General features: G+C 37.7%; 1 protein-coding gene across 2 annotated transcripts in view; it reads right to left on the bottom strand.

Annotated features, from left to right (window-relative positions):
- The window catches only part of kek5 (kekkon 5), a 192,797-nt gene that overhangs the window by 46,623 nt on the left and 127,458 nt on the right, over positions 1-18,716 (bottom strand). For both annotated transcript variants that reach the window (XM_065479241.1, XM_065479234.1), the window contains exon 3: positions 14,775-14,823. The gene's annotated coding sequence lies outside the window, so the exon portion shown is untranslated. The remainder of the gene's footprint in view (positions 1-14,774; positions 14,824-18,716) is intronic.

Genomic DNA, 18,716 nt, shown 5'->3' with positions numbered 1-18,716 from the left:
AGATTATTGTAAATAAGATAACAAGTTGAATTAATAATTTCGAAATACTGAGCATTTCCAACGATAATTTAAATTTTACCTAAGAGTATAACAATGGCACAGATATTAAAGTTATTTATCTTTTGAAAAAAAATAGATGTTTAATATTTAAAATATAATATCAAATTGATTAATTTCCATTAATGAGTTATTTTTATTAATTACAAAATAGAAGATTTGATTAAATTTTGAGTAAATACCAGCAATGAAATTGAACAAAACTAATATACTTTGTAAAATTTACAGAAGCCCGACGTTGTTTCCAGTAAATGTATATTGACTACTTCACACATGTTTCCCATCGAGAAAAAAGGCAGACCACGGTTAACGGCAGCTTATAATTCGAGTTCAACAAATTTGAGTCTCTCAAACAGATATCTACCTTTTTTTGCTCTTTTCTACGAATGTTGTTTCAAAGTATATCCAAAAACAATTAAATTCAACAACTAGGTGAGCGTAAATAAAAACCAATTCAGACTGTAAAAAATGGATTCTAAATTTTTTTTGGCATAATTGAATATATTATCCCATATCATACTGATCATACACAATCAAATTAAGTTGGCAACATTAAGTTTAATTGGAATGATTTCGTTTGCATTTTCATTATACCACATTTTAAGAATAACATCATTTTTCACATTGTGCAATAAACCTATTGAATTCAGCCATTATAGCAATCCCGCCGGTACGACAAATAATAGACTCAACATAATAGAAACACTCAAAAAGAAGACATTTCCACAAACATAATACACCACAGTTGTGCCTGAAACGTAAATACAACACACTGACACAAAAAAAAACCAACACGTGAGAAAACCGACATATTAATATGAAATTAAATTCACACACACTTGAGCAATAATACAAAAAATCACCACTAAAATCACAAATAAATTTCGTTCTTTTTTTTAATTCACGGAGGTCAAAGAATTAATACACCTTCATAATTAAATAAATTGCGTATCAACAAATTCTCACTTAATATCTTTCAACAAAACCAAATATTACGGTATTTTTAATAACAAAATAAATTCATGAGCCCACCACTTATATGTTACACTGTTCAATTGGACGGAATGATCATTTCAAAACAGTACACACACACTTTCATTGCTTAACATCTATGCCACATTTTTTCTCCGAATTCAGCAACTCTACTCGAGAACACATTAGAACACCCTCGTCAACACAAAAATACTAATCTAGCCAAAAAGCAGCAAAACAAGAAATAAGAGAGAAAAATGGAATTAATGGATTTAGCAGTAAATTAATGTATTTTTCAACATTTTCAAGAATATTCATATATGCTATATATAGCTGCTCAAATTAAGTTACAAAGTTTATGGATATAAAGAATATAAACGCTTAGAAAAAGAGTATATCGTTGAGCTTTATAAAATAATAATTCATATTCAAGACAAATTATTTAGTTTGGATACAACAGTAAAATTTGATAGACATTGATTTTGCACTATAATCATTTTATGCAAGCATTTAATTTTTTTCCTTTTGTTTTATTTTCCGATTTGTTTATAATATAATTTTTCATCTTATTCTCACGATGGAATTGAAATTTTGAATTTTAAGGCACCAGCAGTAAGAAGTTTTTTTTTAAGTTCACAGACAAACAAAGTAACGTACATTTAGTGCCATTTCCTGTAAATACTTTCCACTGTACCTATATATTCCACTTATGGGCACATAACCCGAAGAAGCAGTCACAGAGAGTAACTCCTAAACGAAACTCTGGAATTGACCATAAGGATGTGGCACACGAAAAAGCAGACCCCTGGAAAATCAAAGAAGCCACAACTTTAACAAGCGCGCCCGGTCCGTTTTGAAGTGGTACCTGAAACAGATGACCCCTGGAAAATCAAGGAACCTTCCAGCCAAAGACTATTGTGACTCTGCCATTCCACAACAATGCGACCCTATCTATCACCTGCAGCAAACATTCGAGTGTACCTAGTAGCACCGTACGTTCGGTCAGCAAGTGCAGATATATCCATAACGAAACGAACATTTGCAACAAATGGACCCAGACAGTACGACATTTTCGAAAAGATGACAAACAAGTGTTGTGCAGTGCTATAACCAAAACAATGACATTTACTCATAGTGCAACGGACGCGAGTGTTATATTATTATGTTCGGTATATTTCTTTAATTTAACGACGAAGAATTGTATTCATTTTCATTCTATCTCAGCAAACGGTTGTCCAAATTAGATATAAGCAATTTTTTTTCACTTTCCAAGGTAACAAAACGGACAGCCTTTCAAACGTGTTCAAGAAGTTTTCTTTGTTTTGTTCAGATTAGGCAATCAAGGGACACAACGCGAATATCGTTTCCTTATTAATTTTACTTAAATTTAAGATAGATATTCATTTGCCAGATCTTAGCATACTTTAATTTATTAAGTTACATTATATCACATTAAGCGTTAAATTTATTCCACATTAACATTTTGCTATCGGAGTATTTTCTTTTCTTCTTTATTTCAAATCGCGATTCATTAACAAGAAAAAAAAAGAAACCATCCAACCAATTCATTACTTTAAACATTTATAGTGGTAATTTGATTTGTGAAGAATTGCTCTCTATTTGACTCAGAACGAGGAAGTTTGGGTAAAATCCTGGAAAAAACTTCGTCAACTGATTACAGCAGCGTGTGTGATTACACACATGGAACATCACACCAATCATCATTCAGTCCTCAGGGCTTGGAAGATCCGGCCGCCGTTATAATATATCACTCACGACCACAGAATCATCTAGCATCGCCCCAAGATTTGCTTGCAACCAACAACTATGCTCCTACATGCAGCTGTCTTAAACGTTCAAGACCGATAATTCCCACTTAACCTCACTTGGTTGAGAGCAAATAATTTACCTGTCACTTTTCCTCTAGAATTTTTTCATCTTTTCATGCGCTCCACATTTTATTTAAATTGTTTTGTAAATTTCGAACTCTAATTTGCCAATTTTTTTCTTTGCTGGTTGGAGGTGTAGAAGGTGTTCTACCATTTAATTGCAATTAACGTTTAATATAAATCTCCGAAAGTGAAAGTTAGACACCTAAGACACACACATGCACACATCTACACATTGATACATACTTAGTTAAGATTTGAAAGAAAAATTAGATTAAACTGAAGTAATGAGGGCACACAAACAACACAAACACATGAATACACAATTATGTCCGAAATAAAAATGTAAACACGGGAAATAAATCAAATGTTAGAATTAAGAAAAAAAGAAAACAAAAAACCAAACCCCAATGAGATGTCAGGGTTTTACCTGACGATATTACGATCGCATTAATAATTGTTCAGCACCGATATGCATTTACGTTAACTTTCGGGCACCCACAAGGGAGAGCGGAGGGAGAAACTCAGGTATCAATAAAGGCAACGCCAGAGCCTCCCCCTCACGAGCACACGACCCGCTCGCACCAACGCATTCTCTCTCCTGACGGCACACGAGCAAGAGGGTAACTCTCACGCTCCCCCGCTCGTCCCTCTGGGTAGCCACGCTGTGTACTGTCGCCGCTATAACTACAATAAACTGGTATGGTATAGTAACTGGGCATTTTCCCTTCTTGTCCACCCTGCACCCTTTGAAGTCTACTTTGGCCACAGAAGAACAAACTCTGACCTCGTGATAGGGAGAAGGCGCGCCGGCAGGGCCGACTGCACCCATTCGGCGGCCCTGCCCCGCGTCGCTGACAACATAAGAAAACAGACATCAAAATTAAATGACAAAAATATTAATAATTTGTGTCGGCGTGGCGCAGTAACCGACGAGTTGCACAAAAATCCAATGTGTATGAAAAAATCCTAAATATTGTCATGCCGATGACTTGCGCCGTTAGTTGAAACAAAAATCCTTTCATTAATTATCAATCGATCCTATTTTTTAGCATCAATTAAAATTTATCAAAGCGATACTTTTTGCACGTATTCTAATATTATATTTTTTTTCTCGTTTCTAATAAGATGATTAGTAAACTTTTATATAAAATTTAAGTTGCGTTTGGGAATAGTTAAACCAAATTTCAAAGTTCCATGCGATTATTGCGAGTATTAATTGAAATATTTACCAAAATGAAAAATAACTGAGAAATCTCTGCGGAGAAAAAATATTGACTTGTGTTTCTTCTCCGGTTCAGGCACGTTAATTTTTTGAAAGAGCAGTAGAGTTTCAATATTTTATATCTCAGATCCTACAGCGAATATTGAAACGATTTTTGGAAATTAGATTTGAAACTATTTTCTGTTAATTATAATGAATTTTTTTCAAGTTATTTTTAAAGTTTTTAGAAACATTTTGCAAATTTTGACAACTAACGTCAACCAATTTTTAGTCAAACACAATCTAAAAAATATAAATATTATTTTTTAAACAAATCAGATTGCTTGAATTAACCAGATGGAAGATATTTAAATTTTAAAATTTGAAGATGTATGCTGCGCCGCTAAGCAGAAGCAGTTCGCGCCGTAGAAGTGGGCGTCATCCCTTTGATTAAAATTGAGTTTATTTCAATAACTTGACTTATTAGACACTTGATTTTTCTTCAGAAAACTTTTTGCTAAAACCACTCACAGTTTTTTCAAAAAAATTAAATTTAGCTCGGTTTTATGGAGCCAGAAAATTTAAAAACCCCTTATTTTTTCACATAAATATTTGTATAATTATGAACACGACACTGAAAATTATCCGAAAAATTTCAGAATGTAGGTTTTCTAGTTTGTTATGTAGGCCAATAGTGCTTAAACCTTGAAAACCTTTGTAAAAATTAATAAAATATTATATTCAGAGGAAAACACATCAATCACTCTTACATATTGGAGCTTATATTTCCGCTCTTGTTGGGTCTATTTTAACCAGAGCTACACCCAACCACTCAAAATTATAAGTTCTAGCGAATGCACTGAACATTAAACAAAATTAAATTTTTTTGTGATTAAATTTCAGTATTTTTTAACATTCTAACTCCTTTATAATATCGAAAAAATTTACGGGGAAACGAGACATTTTCCTTTATTTTTTGCTGCCTTTCTAAATTAGATAGCTTTAAAAGAATTTAAATTAAAAATATTTTAATGTTAGAACAGAGCGCGCACGGCGAGCCTCAATGTTGAAAAATGAAAATTGAGCGAAGAGTGCTTGACTGGGCCACTGCCTCAACCTCTTTTGTGCTTTCTCCACGCATCTCTCCCCCCGCCCCCCGTCCCGTTCCATTCAACCCTGACCATATGTGGACGATCACAAAAAGAGGCTGCCAAGGTCATGCAGTTTCCGCAGCTAACAAAAAACGCACCCAAGAGTGTTAAAACCAGCTAAACAACAACTGCACCCTCTGTATTCATTTCTCCTCACTTGTTAAGTCTTTTTGCTTCCCTAAATAATTAGGCGCGACTTATATATATGCAGCAGTGCAACCCCCCGATGCAGCTCAGGTTGCATAAGTTACAGGGATCTTGTAGGGCCTCATGAACCCAAATATACTGCGCAATTTTTAAAATATCTGAACAATCTGATAAATAATTTTTAAGAAAGTGGAAATGTTAACTTTTAATGTTATTTTCAATCATATTGCTTTTCAGAGGGTGAAATTCAATAATCAATATTCATTATTATAACATATATAATATGCAAAAAAAAATTAAAATCATTTCATCGTACTTGAATTTTAATATAGTATTGAAAAATTGAAACACAATGTTTAAGATTTGTTAAAATTAGTAAGATTTTGTTGTGGCGGCGTGTGTCGCGATGATATTCTCCTCTATTGAGTGTATACCACATGAACAATAACTTGAAAATTTCATGTAACCTACCAAGGATAGAACCTGGAACATACCAAAGGAGACGTGGAGGGTGACCTAACATGAAAATATCCTGGTCGATTGGGGGAGGGAAATTCGATACACATATCTACCATGAAAATTTCATGTAACTTACCACGGAAAAATATGGTACACACCAATGGAGACATGGAGAGTGATCAAACATGAAAATTCCCTGGTATAAAAGTGACTTACATGAATATTTCATGGTAGAGAAAAAAATTACATGAAATATCCATGGTATACAACATAACTTTTTTTTCAGTGTGTAATAAGAGCGGATGCGGAGTTGTTTGTAGAACTTTTAATATCCTCTAGAAGCACTAATGAAACTCCTAGGAAGATCAAACGGATTTTCTGATTGAAACATCTCTTTTCTAAGAGATTGCCAATTTTTTTCTATATTGAGGCTCTCATCAGTCAACTTAAACTGCACTTTACTCCACACACTCGGTACAAGGTGCAAAGTTCGCCAATTAGAAGCCGCAAGCCTCTCTCAGTCTGTCAGTAGTCAGTCTCGTTTCCACCTTGCGGAGCGGAGAAGGAGAAAAAATCGGCCATTAGCGGGATTAAAAGCGAGGCACAAAGCTGCTCGTCTGACTGCTGCTGCTGTATGTGTGTGTGCTGTTCGTCTTTGAGGGCGCGTGCAGCCCTTAACTGCGAGGCCGAATAAACGCGAAAGCGGCAGGATTACCCGCAAAAGAGAAAAGCGAGTGAGCGAGTGAGAGGCGGTACTACGTAAATATTCAAGTGTGCGGCGCGCAATATTCGCCGTCGAGTGTGTAATGCGGCTTTTCGCGCCGCCGTGTGACGAGTGAATGGCTCAAATTGCCTCGAGTTTGCACGCAAATATGTATAGGGCGGGGATGAAGCGACGCGCGTTTTGCTCTCGAGCCGCGTCTTTTCGGCGGAATTTCCGCTCGTTCCGTGCACGGATTACGACAGTCAACAATGGCATTTGCAGTGCGGGCGTGACACGCAGAGAACAAGACTTTTTCCCAACAGGCCCATCCGAACTTGGCTGCGCTGAAGTTTTTCGCTCAGTGTGCGAGTGGAATAGCGGAATGTCCTCCGAGTCACGATAGTTTGGATAAAACTCCCTCACATTAAACTCCTTTATACGACAAAAGGCTGGTTTATCTCCTGTAATATTAAGTTTTTGCAGACAAATTACCTATTTAATGTTCAGAACGATTATCTATGTGACCTACAGTATGAATTACCAAATAAAAATAATCCAGATTAGGGTAGATATATAATAAAAAACGAAATTAATTCATGCCATTAGTGTCAATTAATATAAGCATGCAAAAATGACATATTAGCTAGAAATCTAAAAAAATATATATAGATAAATATATTAACTAACTCATCCGATATTTTTGGAGATGATTTAATCGATTATCGTTGAATGTTGAATTAGATTGAAACTTTGTTTAATCATATCATAAGCTACGTTTCCTTGACTGATCTAGAAATGGGTCATAATTTTAGATAATTTTTTGAAAAATTTGTTTGATAAATTTTTAATAAATGGCAATTCAGAGTGTATCAAGAGCTGGCCTAAATTCTCCGCAATCCTACAAAAAATGGAGCGCGCAGTATGGAAAAAATTACCATGTAGAACGCGCCTCTTCATATATACGAAAATAATAAGAAACTATGTCGTAACAAATGCAGCAATAAGTAATTGAGACGCAGCGCATTGTTCCGTGACTATTTTTGCAGTTGAGTTGAGTAGGAGGCGAGTCGGATAAAGGCAGCTCGTTACGGATGAAGAGGTTGGCGAAACGACGACTCTCGACTTGATGCAGAAACAATGCATCAGTCAGCCAAGCAGATGCAAATTCCTCTTTGGGCCGCTCTCGATCCAAACTTCCATACGACAAGCGCTAAGTAATGAAGCCTCTCAAGGCCAGCGGAGAAAAATATCTTTGGAGAGATGAGAATAAATTGCAGTGCGCGGCGGTCTCATTAGGACTTGATTGTTCTCGGGTGCTCTCGAGTAGTGTCATAGCGCTGCAGCAAAGTAATTACACGGGGACTTACGACCGCGGCCAACTAGATCCAGCGCGCAGCATCCGTTCGTTAGATGGGAAATGCGACACTCGATTTATGGAGGCAACCGGAGAACCACCTGCGATTTGACGCCAAAAAATGAAAAGTTAACGACTGATGGTTAATTTCAGTTTTCAACCCATCACTAACGTAAGTCCTCTAGTGTTTGAAGCCATGTAAGATGGTTCCATAGCGTAATGTAATGCGATTTAGGGCTCAGTGCTGCTGTACAAATAAATAAATAAAATATCAAATAAACTACGCTGAGCTTTTTTGCCAACTACCACAAGTAAAAAATTGATTCTGGCATCAGCAATGAAATATTAGGGCTTCCAACCCACAAGAGCATAAAAAATTAATTTAAACAAAAATACCCAATGAGCTATTGTAATTTAATCACTTCAAAACCAATTTTGAAAATTTCAGCCTTAAAAAATGCTCAGATTAAACTATCTTGTTCCACATCTATACATATAGGAAATATAAAATACATTATCACATTACATGGTCATTTAATAGATTTGCTACATTGCTATCGAAAAGGCTAACAAAATTAGCGGTTTACCGTTAAAAAGCTTTTCAAATCATCATTCACGTGGGATTTTTTAAATGTGACCGCTCAGCAGAGAGGAAATATTTGAATTATTTCAAAAAAATACATCTATGCTAAAAATTATATCCCCATTTTAATCGTTAATTCCGAATATTTTTTGAACTAGCTATGTTCCATTTTTTAAATTATATTGTACGAATAAATTAGTGTCACAGTTTCTGGTTTTTGCTTTTAAGCCCTAAATGCACAAGAATTGACGAAGTTTTCATAGACATCAATACAAAACAGATTTTACAAAATTAGCATTTTTTTAATTAAAACCTGAGCTGAACTTCAGCAGAGTGAGTTTTTCGAGAGCAAGCCGCATTTGCATGGTGGGCCGATATATATACTTTGATGTTTATTGCCGGCTTGCGGTGGACTACTCCGCTCGCTATCGATCGTGAGAGGGATGAAATTTCTTTTACGGCACCGTCGCAATTTATAGGTGAAAATCTGCGCTCGAATGAGTTACGAGCTCTTGGCACTGCTTTTGAATTTGAATCGCCGCCGCCGCCACCACCGCGTACACGGCCTCATAAAAGTCTCCTCCTGATTTGCTCCTTGGCGATAAATGATTTATTTGCACGATGCAGTAAGCAAACTAACGCCTCTGCAGGAGCACCACCGCACGCGTCTGCCGGGCAGGCTGGCTGGTCGGCGGCACTAGTGAATTATTTCGTGCGGGTCGGTCGGCCCATCACATGGTGAAATATACATCTGAAGAAGCCTTAGTGCTCCCGAGGCTGCGATATTTGCGTGCTCAAGAAGCTGCTGTTTCTTCTACTTCCATAGCGGCGTGGATTTTGACATCAGCACGCTTCCCAAGAAGCCTTCAGGCTGGTAACTGGTTTTGTTCGTGGGAACAGTAAAATTTGATTGACATACACTATGGCGATGAGAGATTTATTTATTTATTTACTATGGTAAGATAGAATAAAGATATATGTTGTTAGATCTGTCAAAAGTTGCGTGAAAATAAAATGAACAAATTTTTTTGCAAGTATTGAGACTCTCTTTACCGTAAGTAACACAATTAATCATATTATTCATATTAAAGCTGACGTGTTCCCTTCAACATTTTTTGTAATGATTTATCAATCAATTTTTAACCAGAATTAAGCAACAATTTTGACGTGGAAATATAATTTCAGTTAATAAAAATTCACATTGTTGAACTAGTGAAATTAAATGAGACCTTATAAAAAAATTAGTTTTAAATATGTACTTTAATTAGAAAACTTAGAAAAAATTTATTTAATTATTGAAAAAAATAATCTGGTGGCAAATGAATAAACTCCAGTTAGGTAAAATTATGAAAGACCCCCTAGATCGACCAAATCTTCCTACCAACCCATTCAATTTGCGTGAAACCGTTTGGAAAGTTCTTATTATTTTTACCCCTTGTGATTTACATTCGGAACCAATAAAATTAGGGATTTTAAATCTTCTCATTGACTCTCTCATCTCTATATAGTCATTGATTTCAAAGAGGCATCAAGAAGAAAAAAACCATCAAAAATTTTACGTCCCTGGCAGCATTATCGTAATCCGCGAAACTCGTCACATCAAATCGGCATATTTCGCCCGACGGCTATTATTCTGCTGCGCTTTATCTGGCTCGTATCGGCATGAGTGAGAGATATGCCGCCTTCATTCTGCATGGCATACATTTTCGATAGCGAAATTATTCAGCGAATTATTTATTTATTGGCCCGCGCGCGCGTTTTACGAGGGCATTCGCCCGTCCACCGACGCATCATCAATTCTGCAAGTCAATCTCGCGCGCGCCAGCGTTCATCGATTATGCATGCACGATCCATTGTTGTCATGCAAATCAGGCGTCGTTTATGTGGTGTCGGCGTGGGTGCTGCCGTTTGCTGCATCTGCGCTTAATTGCGTGCAGCGTGAGAGGCGATTGGAAATTCTGTGTGCCTATTTCATTAATTTAATTGGGATCAGTTTAATTTAATTTTAAAAAAAACCAGCTGCGGAGCGATAATTAGTTAAATTTTACAGCTCTTGTAAAATTAGATGGATTTTTTCTGGAAAAATCGGTTTCAATAATTTTGAACTTAGTTCATAATCTGATTTAATAAATTAATTTGCTAGAAAAATGAGAAATAGGTCGTTTTTAATGAAAACCATGACGTCAAAGTAGTTGATGCAAAAAATTTGGGATCCAATCTAATTCCATTTTTCACCGGCTCTGTTTATTGTGGCGAAATTATGCAGTTTCTGCTCAGCATTGGACAAACAAGAATATTAATGGGCGTAGGTCAGATGTGAAAGCAGGCCTAGGAAATGTGTTTTGACTCGTGTCTAGACTGTTTTGTTTTCGCCGGACGTTGCGAGGTCAGCGACCGGCTGCCTGACTCACTCAGTCAGCCACCCATCTGGGGACACATTGAAATTAATAGCCCGACCGGACAGTTTTAACGGCGGCGTGACGGACCGTTTATAAATTATTGCTCAGCAAATAAATGTGTTTCTTTCGTTCGTTCGGCTGTTATCGGCTGGGAATTGTATGTGATGATATTACATTTGACCTTTCGCCCTCTCGTCGCGGTCACGATTTGTTTAGCGCTTCGATTCGTGGCTCCGCAGAGGATTGAATTTTGGGCTTGCTTTGGGCTGGATACTCAATCATGTAAATTAATTCCTCAGTGGGAGGTAGGTTCCAATCAAATTGATAAATGGTTGAAAACCGTAAATTTTGAGGAAAACAACTCGTTTCGTCTGGTTCCTGAGGGCATGAACTAACCAAATGGAACCTCTATTGGAATGGGTTTTTGGATTTTTCATGAAATTTGGTTGGAGTGTTGCCCTGGTGAATTCATGGCTTACCTGAAAATATCAGGTCGATATTTAAATAATTGAAAATTTTATAAGAAGCTCAAATTGCCCAATTTTGAAAAATGGTATGTGTAGGCTCTGATCAAGTTAAGTTTTTAGACCAGCTTCAAAGGTCAAGGTCAAAGAAATACAATCAAATTTAATTAAAAATCTTGAAAATGAAAAGGGTTTATTTTGAAATAGGTTAAATTTTCCTCATTTTAATAATGGGAATGATTAATTATTAATCGGCAATTTTGGAATTTCCCCACCCCCATTTTAGAATTAATTGCATTCAGCGGCAAAAAGGTGAAATTTTCACCCTTGCTAATTAGGTAAGCATCCTATGCGAATATTGCTGCCCAGATTTCGGTCAAATTTGATCGTGAAATGGTCAAATTCAAAATTTATTTCAGAGAGTAGAAACCGACCCCCTTCTCACTGGGGGTTGGTTTTGGGGGTAAATTTAAGTAGACTGAAACAGTTATTGATGGCAATTGATACATTTTTACTATCAGACACTCATTTTTTGCGTAATTGTTAACTTAACCGTGTAAGTCAATTTCGTGTAAACACAAGTTTTGTAAACAAATACTCCGCAGACGAAGTATACATACTCGTCTGGATCAAAGCAATGCTCGAGCGGGCTAAATTAAAATTAATCCATTAAAAAGCATCGGGGCGGGCTCAAAGTGGTGTATTCCACTTACAGGCGAGAGAGCTGTTTGATCTCGGCGCAGTCAGCGATAAAAACGTGACGCTTTTAATCAGCAGACCGAATTTTCTTTCTGAAAAGGCCTGGCCATCAGGAGGTTTGTTTAATCTGCGTCCGGGGACGGGGGAGGTTGAGGCGGCAGCAGCAATATTTTGATTAGGCAAATGCACAGCGCTGCCTCTCACGAGAAGCGCTGATGCTGCGGCTAATTGAATTAAAAGAGCGGCGCTGCTCCCCCTCCTCGCGCTCGAAGATGCAGCTGACCCAGTTCCAATTAGAAGGATGGCCATGGCAAATTACGCCTGAATGTTGTTTCACTGCCCCTTTGAGTACAGAGTGCACGCCGAGGCCGTTGCCGTTTATTAGCTGCGATGCACATTCGCGGCCTGCCTGCCCGGCCATTAGCCGACAACTGCCGGCTTTTTGTTCCCGAGCCGCGAATGGGATCGTTAAGCGCAATGGTCACTCTGAATGCGACGTGCAAACAACCTGAGCTGCAATTGCCGCAATTTCGCTACTTCATACAAGCAAGCCCTTGCTGGCTGACACGCGCCGCCGCCCTTTGCCCTCGCTGAAAACACTTTGGACATATTCGTCATGAACTAGGCTTTCAAAGGGGGATGAACCATTTTTCATTTTACTGTTTCGATTTCGAGTATACTGAACTTCTCTCTTCAAATGTAAACAACTTTTTAGTCCAAAATTCTAAATATAGAGCCACTTGTGCACACCAAGGTAGTCTGGAAAAAGAAGCCTTTCTGCAATCACAAAGTTTGTTTGTTGTATAGCCGCACATTTTCCGTCTGCTACTACCGTTGCCTTGCCACCACCGCAAAAACAAGGCTGCGTATGTGTATATGTGTCGTCTGCGCGGGCCAATTTCGCACAGATTCTCTCGTACGTGCTGTTTGCCGCGAGCACAAATCACAAATGAGCAACAAGCAGCTAGGCGTGACTTTTGCACAAATATAAGTTGCATCAGAGCGAGAAAAGCATAATATACGTTCGCAGGTTTTTGTTATTCCGTTCGGCGTGGCGCGTGATCTCGATGCACGGCAAATAAACAATTCTGCTGCGAGACTTCTTCTGCGAAGCACGTTTTCGGCGCGCAACGAATCGACGCTGCTGCGCACCTGCTTCTCGGCTCTTATCTGTCTTGAAATGCGACATCAGCTTTTTTGGAGGAGGCTAAATAGTAATAATGCAGGCCGCGTGTTGCGCTCATTAAAGCGGCACCAGTAAAAGCGACAGAGATATAAAACCGGAGCCCTCCTAAAAAGTTTTTAGGGCACTTAACCCGAATGCATTGCGCGCGCGCCCCGTTCTCGTAGTGAGGTATAATATTGCTTTGGCAAATTCTGCAGCAGTGAGTAACGAGTAAACTTTTTTGAATGCGTCTCTGAATTAGGTATAAACGTAAAAAAGCCGTTTTTCAGACCGAGATTAAAATTCAGACCCTGCCGTAAACTACGCAGCACCATCTTCATAATGTGTGGCAGGCAAAAAAACCTGTCCCCCGTCCAAAGCGTATTTTTAATCATAATTGGACGCGCCTAAATTTAGTGAGACTAATTTCAAGGTCTAAATTATGCGCAATTTCGGTTCACTGGACGTATAAAAGTTTGGTGCTTTAGCAAAGTATGCACAGATTAAAAATTAACCTAATTGAGAAGGAATTTTTTTTAGAACGAACACAACTGCGTGTCGTCAAGTTTTGTGTCGAACAAATAATTCATGTAAGGGAAGCACACTTTTTGATCCAAAAAATGTTATATTTATTTATAACCTGGCTTCAGTTCAAAAACAGAAGTTTCCTTTTCTTTCTGACTGGTAAAAGCGAGTTATGCCTTGTCAAAAATTAGCGCGGTGGAGGACCGCGATTGTTTTGATTTACCTACAATAACAATCAGAACGACCCGCAAAAATACATATATATCGCTTTTTGACTCGCTGACTAATCATGACAGAGGGACAGAGGGAGGTTTTTTATCTGATGATTAAATGGAAATTTATCAAAATTGGATCAAATGGTGCGCTTCCCGTTGTCAAAACAAGTTTTGGTCTATAAAAAGCATCACATTTTCAAAGCTGAAACAAATCAACATTTTTGCATACAATGAATGAAATTTTTATGCATCATGTTTATTCCAATTACAAAAATTGAACCAAAAAACCTATAAAAACAATAACAAAAAATGACTTTGGCATGGGAAAAAGTGCGAAATGGCTATCATATCTGACGAACGCCGTTTTAAGACCTTCCCCTTGAGGGCAAAGTAGAAAAAGACCAAGACTAAAAAACTCTCTTACTTTTAAAGATAACTCTGAATAAATTGCAATTTAAGAAAATGAAAAAAAATATTTTAGAATTTATACCATACCATTGGCATTTTTCTGCGATTTAGTTTCTGCCTAACAAAATTCTCATCGTTTCCAGAACACTGATTCAATTTTCCCTTGTCAAAAAATGTGTCCATTTCCCTCAAAATGATTTTCATTCGTGTAAGTATTTATGCTGGACGCGCAAGGACGACCCTTTCCATAATGGAGTTTGCACGCGCGTGCGAAATTTAGGGCTGCAAGAGTTTCCAGAGCTCTCAGAATAGTTAATGTTCCGGCAATAATGCAAACAAAAAGTACCTAGCCTCGGATGAAATATTATTACTGCACTCACATTCGCAATTACAGTCGACGGGTGGCGGAGAAGCTGCGACGGTGGCGATCTGCAACAAAAGACGGGAGAGAAATTCATTAAAATGGAGATCAGCAGGGGGTGTGCGGGGGTGGGTGGGAGGGAGGGAACAGACCCTAAAATGCGATCGCGAAACAATCAACGGGCGTGTGCATAATTCAGGGGCCGAGCAGCCAAGGGGTACGTCGATTGTCTTGCCAGTTAAAAGGGCATAAATTTTTCAGCAACAAGAGGATTTTAAGGGGATTTATCTGCTCTCGTTCCTTTGTTCATCTCGCAGCTGCTGAGCGGGTGGAATAAATAATTGCCGAGCTAGTTGACTACGCGCGCGTGCCTTCTCGTCAGACGGCAAAGCGATTTGAATGCTTCAGCACACTGATGAATTCTCGAGCACGAAACAACAAAATGCGCTGCTCGAATTCTGGCTTAAAGAAAAGCATGCAATCAAGACGCAACAAGCGGAAACTTTTTCAGCGGTAAATACCGAGAGAAGCGCTGATTTTATGTGTATAATTTGATTTTGACAGCGCAGAACTCCGCAACCTGTTGAAACTCGTGATTATAAGTGGAAAAATGCTGAATGAGGCATGAATAGAGATTGGTTATTTAATCCCATCGATTACGGTGGATATTAAAATGGTTTCATTAAAAGCTATCAGTAATGGTTGTGTGTGATCATAATTTTCATAAACGATGTTATTATATCGTAGTGAAATTTAATAACAATAATTAAAAACGCGCTTTTCAAACCGATTTAATGTCAGAGATCAATTATTGGTGATTTAAGTACTCTTTATTAACTTTAATCCTGGTTGGCAAACGTAAATTTAGGATGAAACATTTTTATCTTTCATCAATTGTGCAATGGCGTTTATCGATTTTGCGTCATTTAACGAAAATTTGCTGGAGATTATCAACTGTGATAATAGCAAGATGACAGGAGTGGTTTTTCTCACCCCTGACTTACAGTGTAGGACCTTTCCTCGGCCAAATCGCAAATTTTATCAATTCCAAATTGATTGTTACGATTATTCAACAAGATTATTGTTTTTAAACAAAATTCTTCCCAAGGCAAATCTATTTTCGCGTGGCGGAGGGCTATGAACGTTCCGATTGGTCGACGGAGATGAACGTTGATGTTGGTCAATCAGAGCATGTGCGATCCTCCGCCGTGCGAAATTAGATCGCTTTTTGACCGCCAATAGTCGAATCTTGCTAAAAGGAGAGTAAAGCTTTACTCTTTACTCTCCTTAAATATCGCTTTTTTTTAAGATACATTCACACACTAATGGATGTCCCACTCTCTACCGCCTCACAGCAAGCTGTCACAAGAGTCATTTACCCTCTCTCGGTCATAAATCTACATTTGTGTTCTTGATGTCCATATACAAAGAACCAGATGTGCACGTCGAATTCGGTTCTTTCAAATTTTTAGGTGAATAGTTTTTTTAATTTCTTCTTTATAAAAATACAAAATAAGCATTCCTGGGTATTGTATTTGGATGCTTGACTGAACAAAATAAATGTCCTTTTTTATGGGATGTACATTGTGAAAGTGTTGTTTGACATTGTCTCACAGTCTTTTCACATTTCCAAGAAAAATGCGATGTTCATCTAATGGTCCAAGTTGTGTTTTGTATATACCAGGCCCCAAAAGGCCAAGGACGTTCATTTATCCTTGCACAAATATTGAGTTTGGTTTCTCTTTAGTTCCTTGCAATCAACTTAAATACCTATCCATTTAACTGTTTATCGCGACAATTTATTTTGAAACCTGCTAAAATAGCATAACGATATACAAAGTTGTCTCTTGACTTGGAAATAATATTCGGATTAGTTATTGGAAAATTTACTTTCGGACCAAAATACTCTGTTTTAGTAATTTTAGTTTCAAGAACATGTTTAATTCTTTTTTAATTTTTTTCTTTTTTCTCCTTTTTTAGTAAAGATACTTTACAAAGATCAGCAATTTTGAAAACAACTTGATTTGAATATTATAGGATAAAATGGCCTCGTATACAGCAGATTTCCTTGCCAACCACGCAGTTATTAGAACTAAATGCGGATGAACTCGATTCCCATTCGATTTGAACGGTGCATTAGCAGTAAGTGCAGTGGAAAAACTTGGGACACGGAAAGCACATTTCATATCCTTCTCGGGGCGAGTCTACTCCTCACTCGGCCGAAGTGCTTCTTCTCTCCTCGCGACGATTAACGCCGCGTTTGCCGGGCGGCGAGACCGCAGGCTCGATGCTAAATGCGATTATTAATTGCGCAATAATTAAATTAAGCGGCACGCGGTTGCATTACGAATGCAATGAATATTTAATAATCAGCCGGATTAAGTGCTGCTCGCTCGCGCCGCACACAAGAGAGCGAGAAAGCGAGCAAAAGGTGCAGCCAAAGGGCCGCACGCGAATTTTAATTAAAATGGAGCGAAATAAATTCGCTTAAATTTAGCTCTTGGGGCTGCTGCTGGATGCTGTTTGTGCTAAAATAAATAAATAGGCAGCCAGCTAGCTACGGCCGCCGCCAAACTTCGGCCTTTGCTTGCTTGCCGCTGCTGAATTTTAATTTCATCTTGTGTGTGCTATCCACGCAGCTTAAATTTTCATTACCCTGTCGAGGTTATGTATGCGTGCACAGACACGCAACTCTGTTTTCCTCCAATAGACCTAATTTTCTCTGCTGCCCTTTGAGGATGTTTTGGCTTTCATTGCTCCCTTCAGATTTATTCAACTTATTATCACGCCCATCTTTAACCACGAACCAATTTCTTTTCAGTTTTCAAGCACACAAACTAACCTCCAGTCCGGAAAGATATATGAAATATCTTTTGCAAAAATAGTAACTATTTCTTCACAATTCATTACAAAATTAGAACCTACAACTAATTTGCTCAATTTTAATTATAACACTTTTTAAATTTTAATTTTAACGTTAATTTGGAAATAAATATTAAAATGTGTCTAGTAATTGCCTTATAAATTTATTTTATTATATCTTATGAACTAAAACACATTGAATATTATATGTCCTTGCAATGAATTCTCCAAATCAAGCAAAGGAACTTCCTGCAGTGGTGCAAAAAACTGTTAATGCGCAGGTTGCATGTCAAATAAATGCCAAGCTTTGACATAATTTAGTAGTCGTCTGCACTTCGCGTTTAATTTTTTGCTGCGTGCGTCTGAGACTTAACCAACGAGCAAATTAAGCGGCCAAAGTCTCTCCCTCCGCTGTGCCCGCCAGCCAAATTACACAGTTTACCTTAAAACGGCATTAGAAACGCAAGCAGTAAAGTGTCTGGCTCGGTTTTTGCGGCTTCCCCATTCCCTCCGGCTAGTCCAGCAGCGAGATAGCATCCACCAACTAACGAACAATCTGCATTGCTTTTCCTCTTCTGTTTATGCCAGCCAAATAATCTCGGCCGTGAACGAAACAATGGGCCGACATTATCTAATTTCCCAACTGCAAATCTAATTAAAACTTGCGAAATGTTGTATTATTTTCGCATTAGAACAAAGGAAAGGATCGTGTTGGATTAAATTTAGAAAATTTCAGCAACATAAGAGAGACCAATTTTTAATCTTGTAACTGTTACAGGAATTGTTATGGAAGGTTTCCAGAGCGAAATAAATATTATCTCCTTGTGGTCCAAATAATAAATAAGGTTTTTTTTCAAGCTCAATCGAGGAAAAAACAAATTTTAATCTTCTGTCTAGGTCAGCGGTCATAACCGTTCTTAAAACATTTCGGCGTTTTACGGAATTTATAATAAAAACCATTTTAAAAATAAAATTGTTTGAAATAAATTAAATAAGCAGGTCAAAGCGGTATGAGTGTCTAAAAATCTTTTTCACATTCTTGTTTGAGAAATCTAATTTTAGCAACAAAAAACACCAACTCTTGATTTTGCAAATAAAA

Source organism: Cloeon dipterum, chromosome 1 (assembly GCF_949628265.1).
Source record: "Cloeon dipterum chromosome 1, ieCloDipt1.1, whole genome shotgun sequence".
NCBI lineage: Eukaryota > Metazoa > Arthropoda > Insecta > Ephemeroptera > Baetidae > Cloeon > Cloeon dipterum.
Note: the sequence above shows the minus strand (reverse complement) of the source record. Positions and strands in the feature narration are given on the sequence as shown.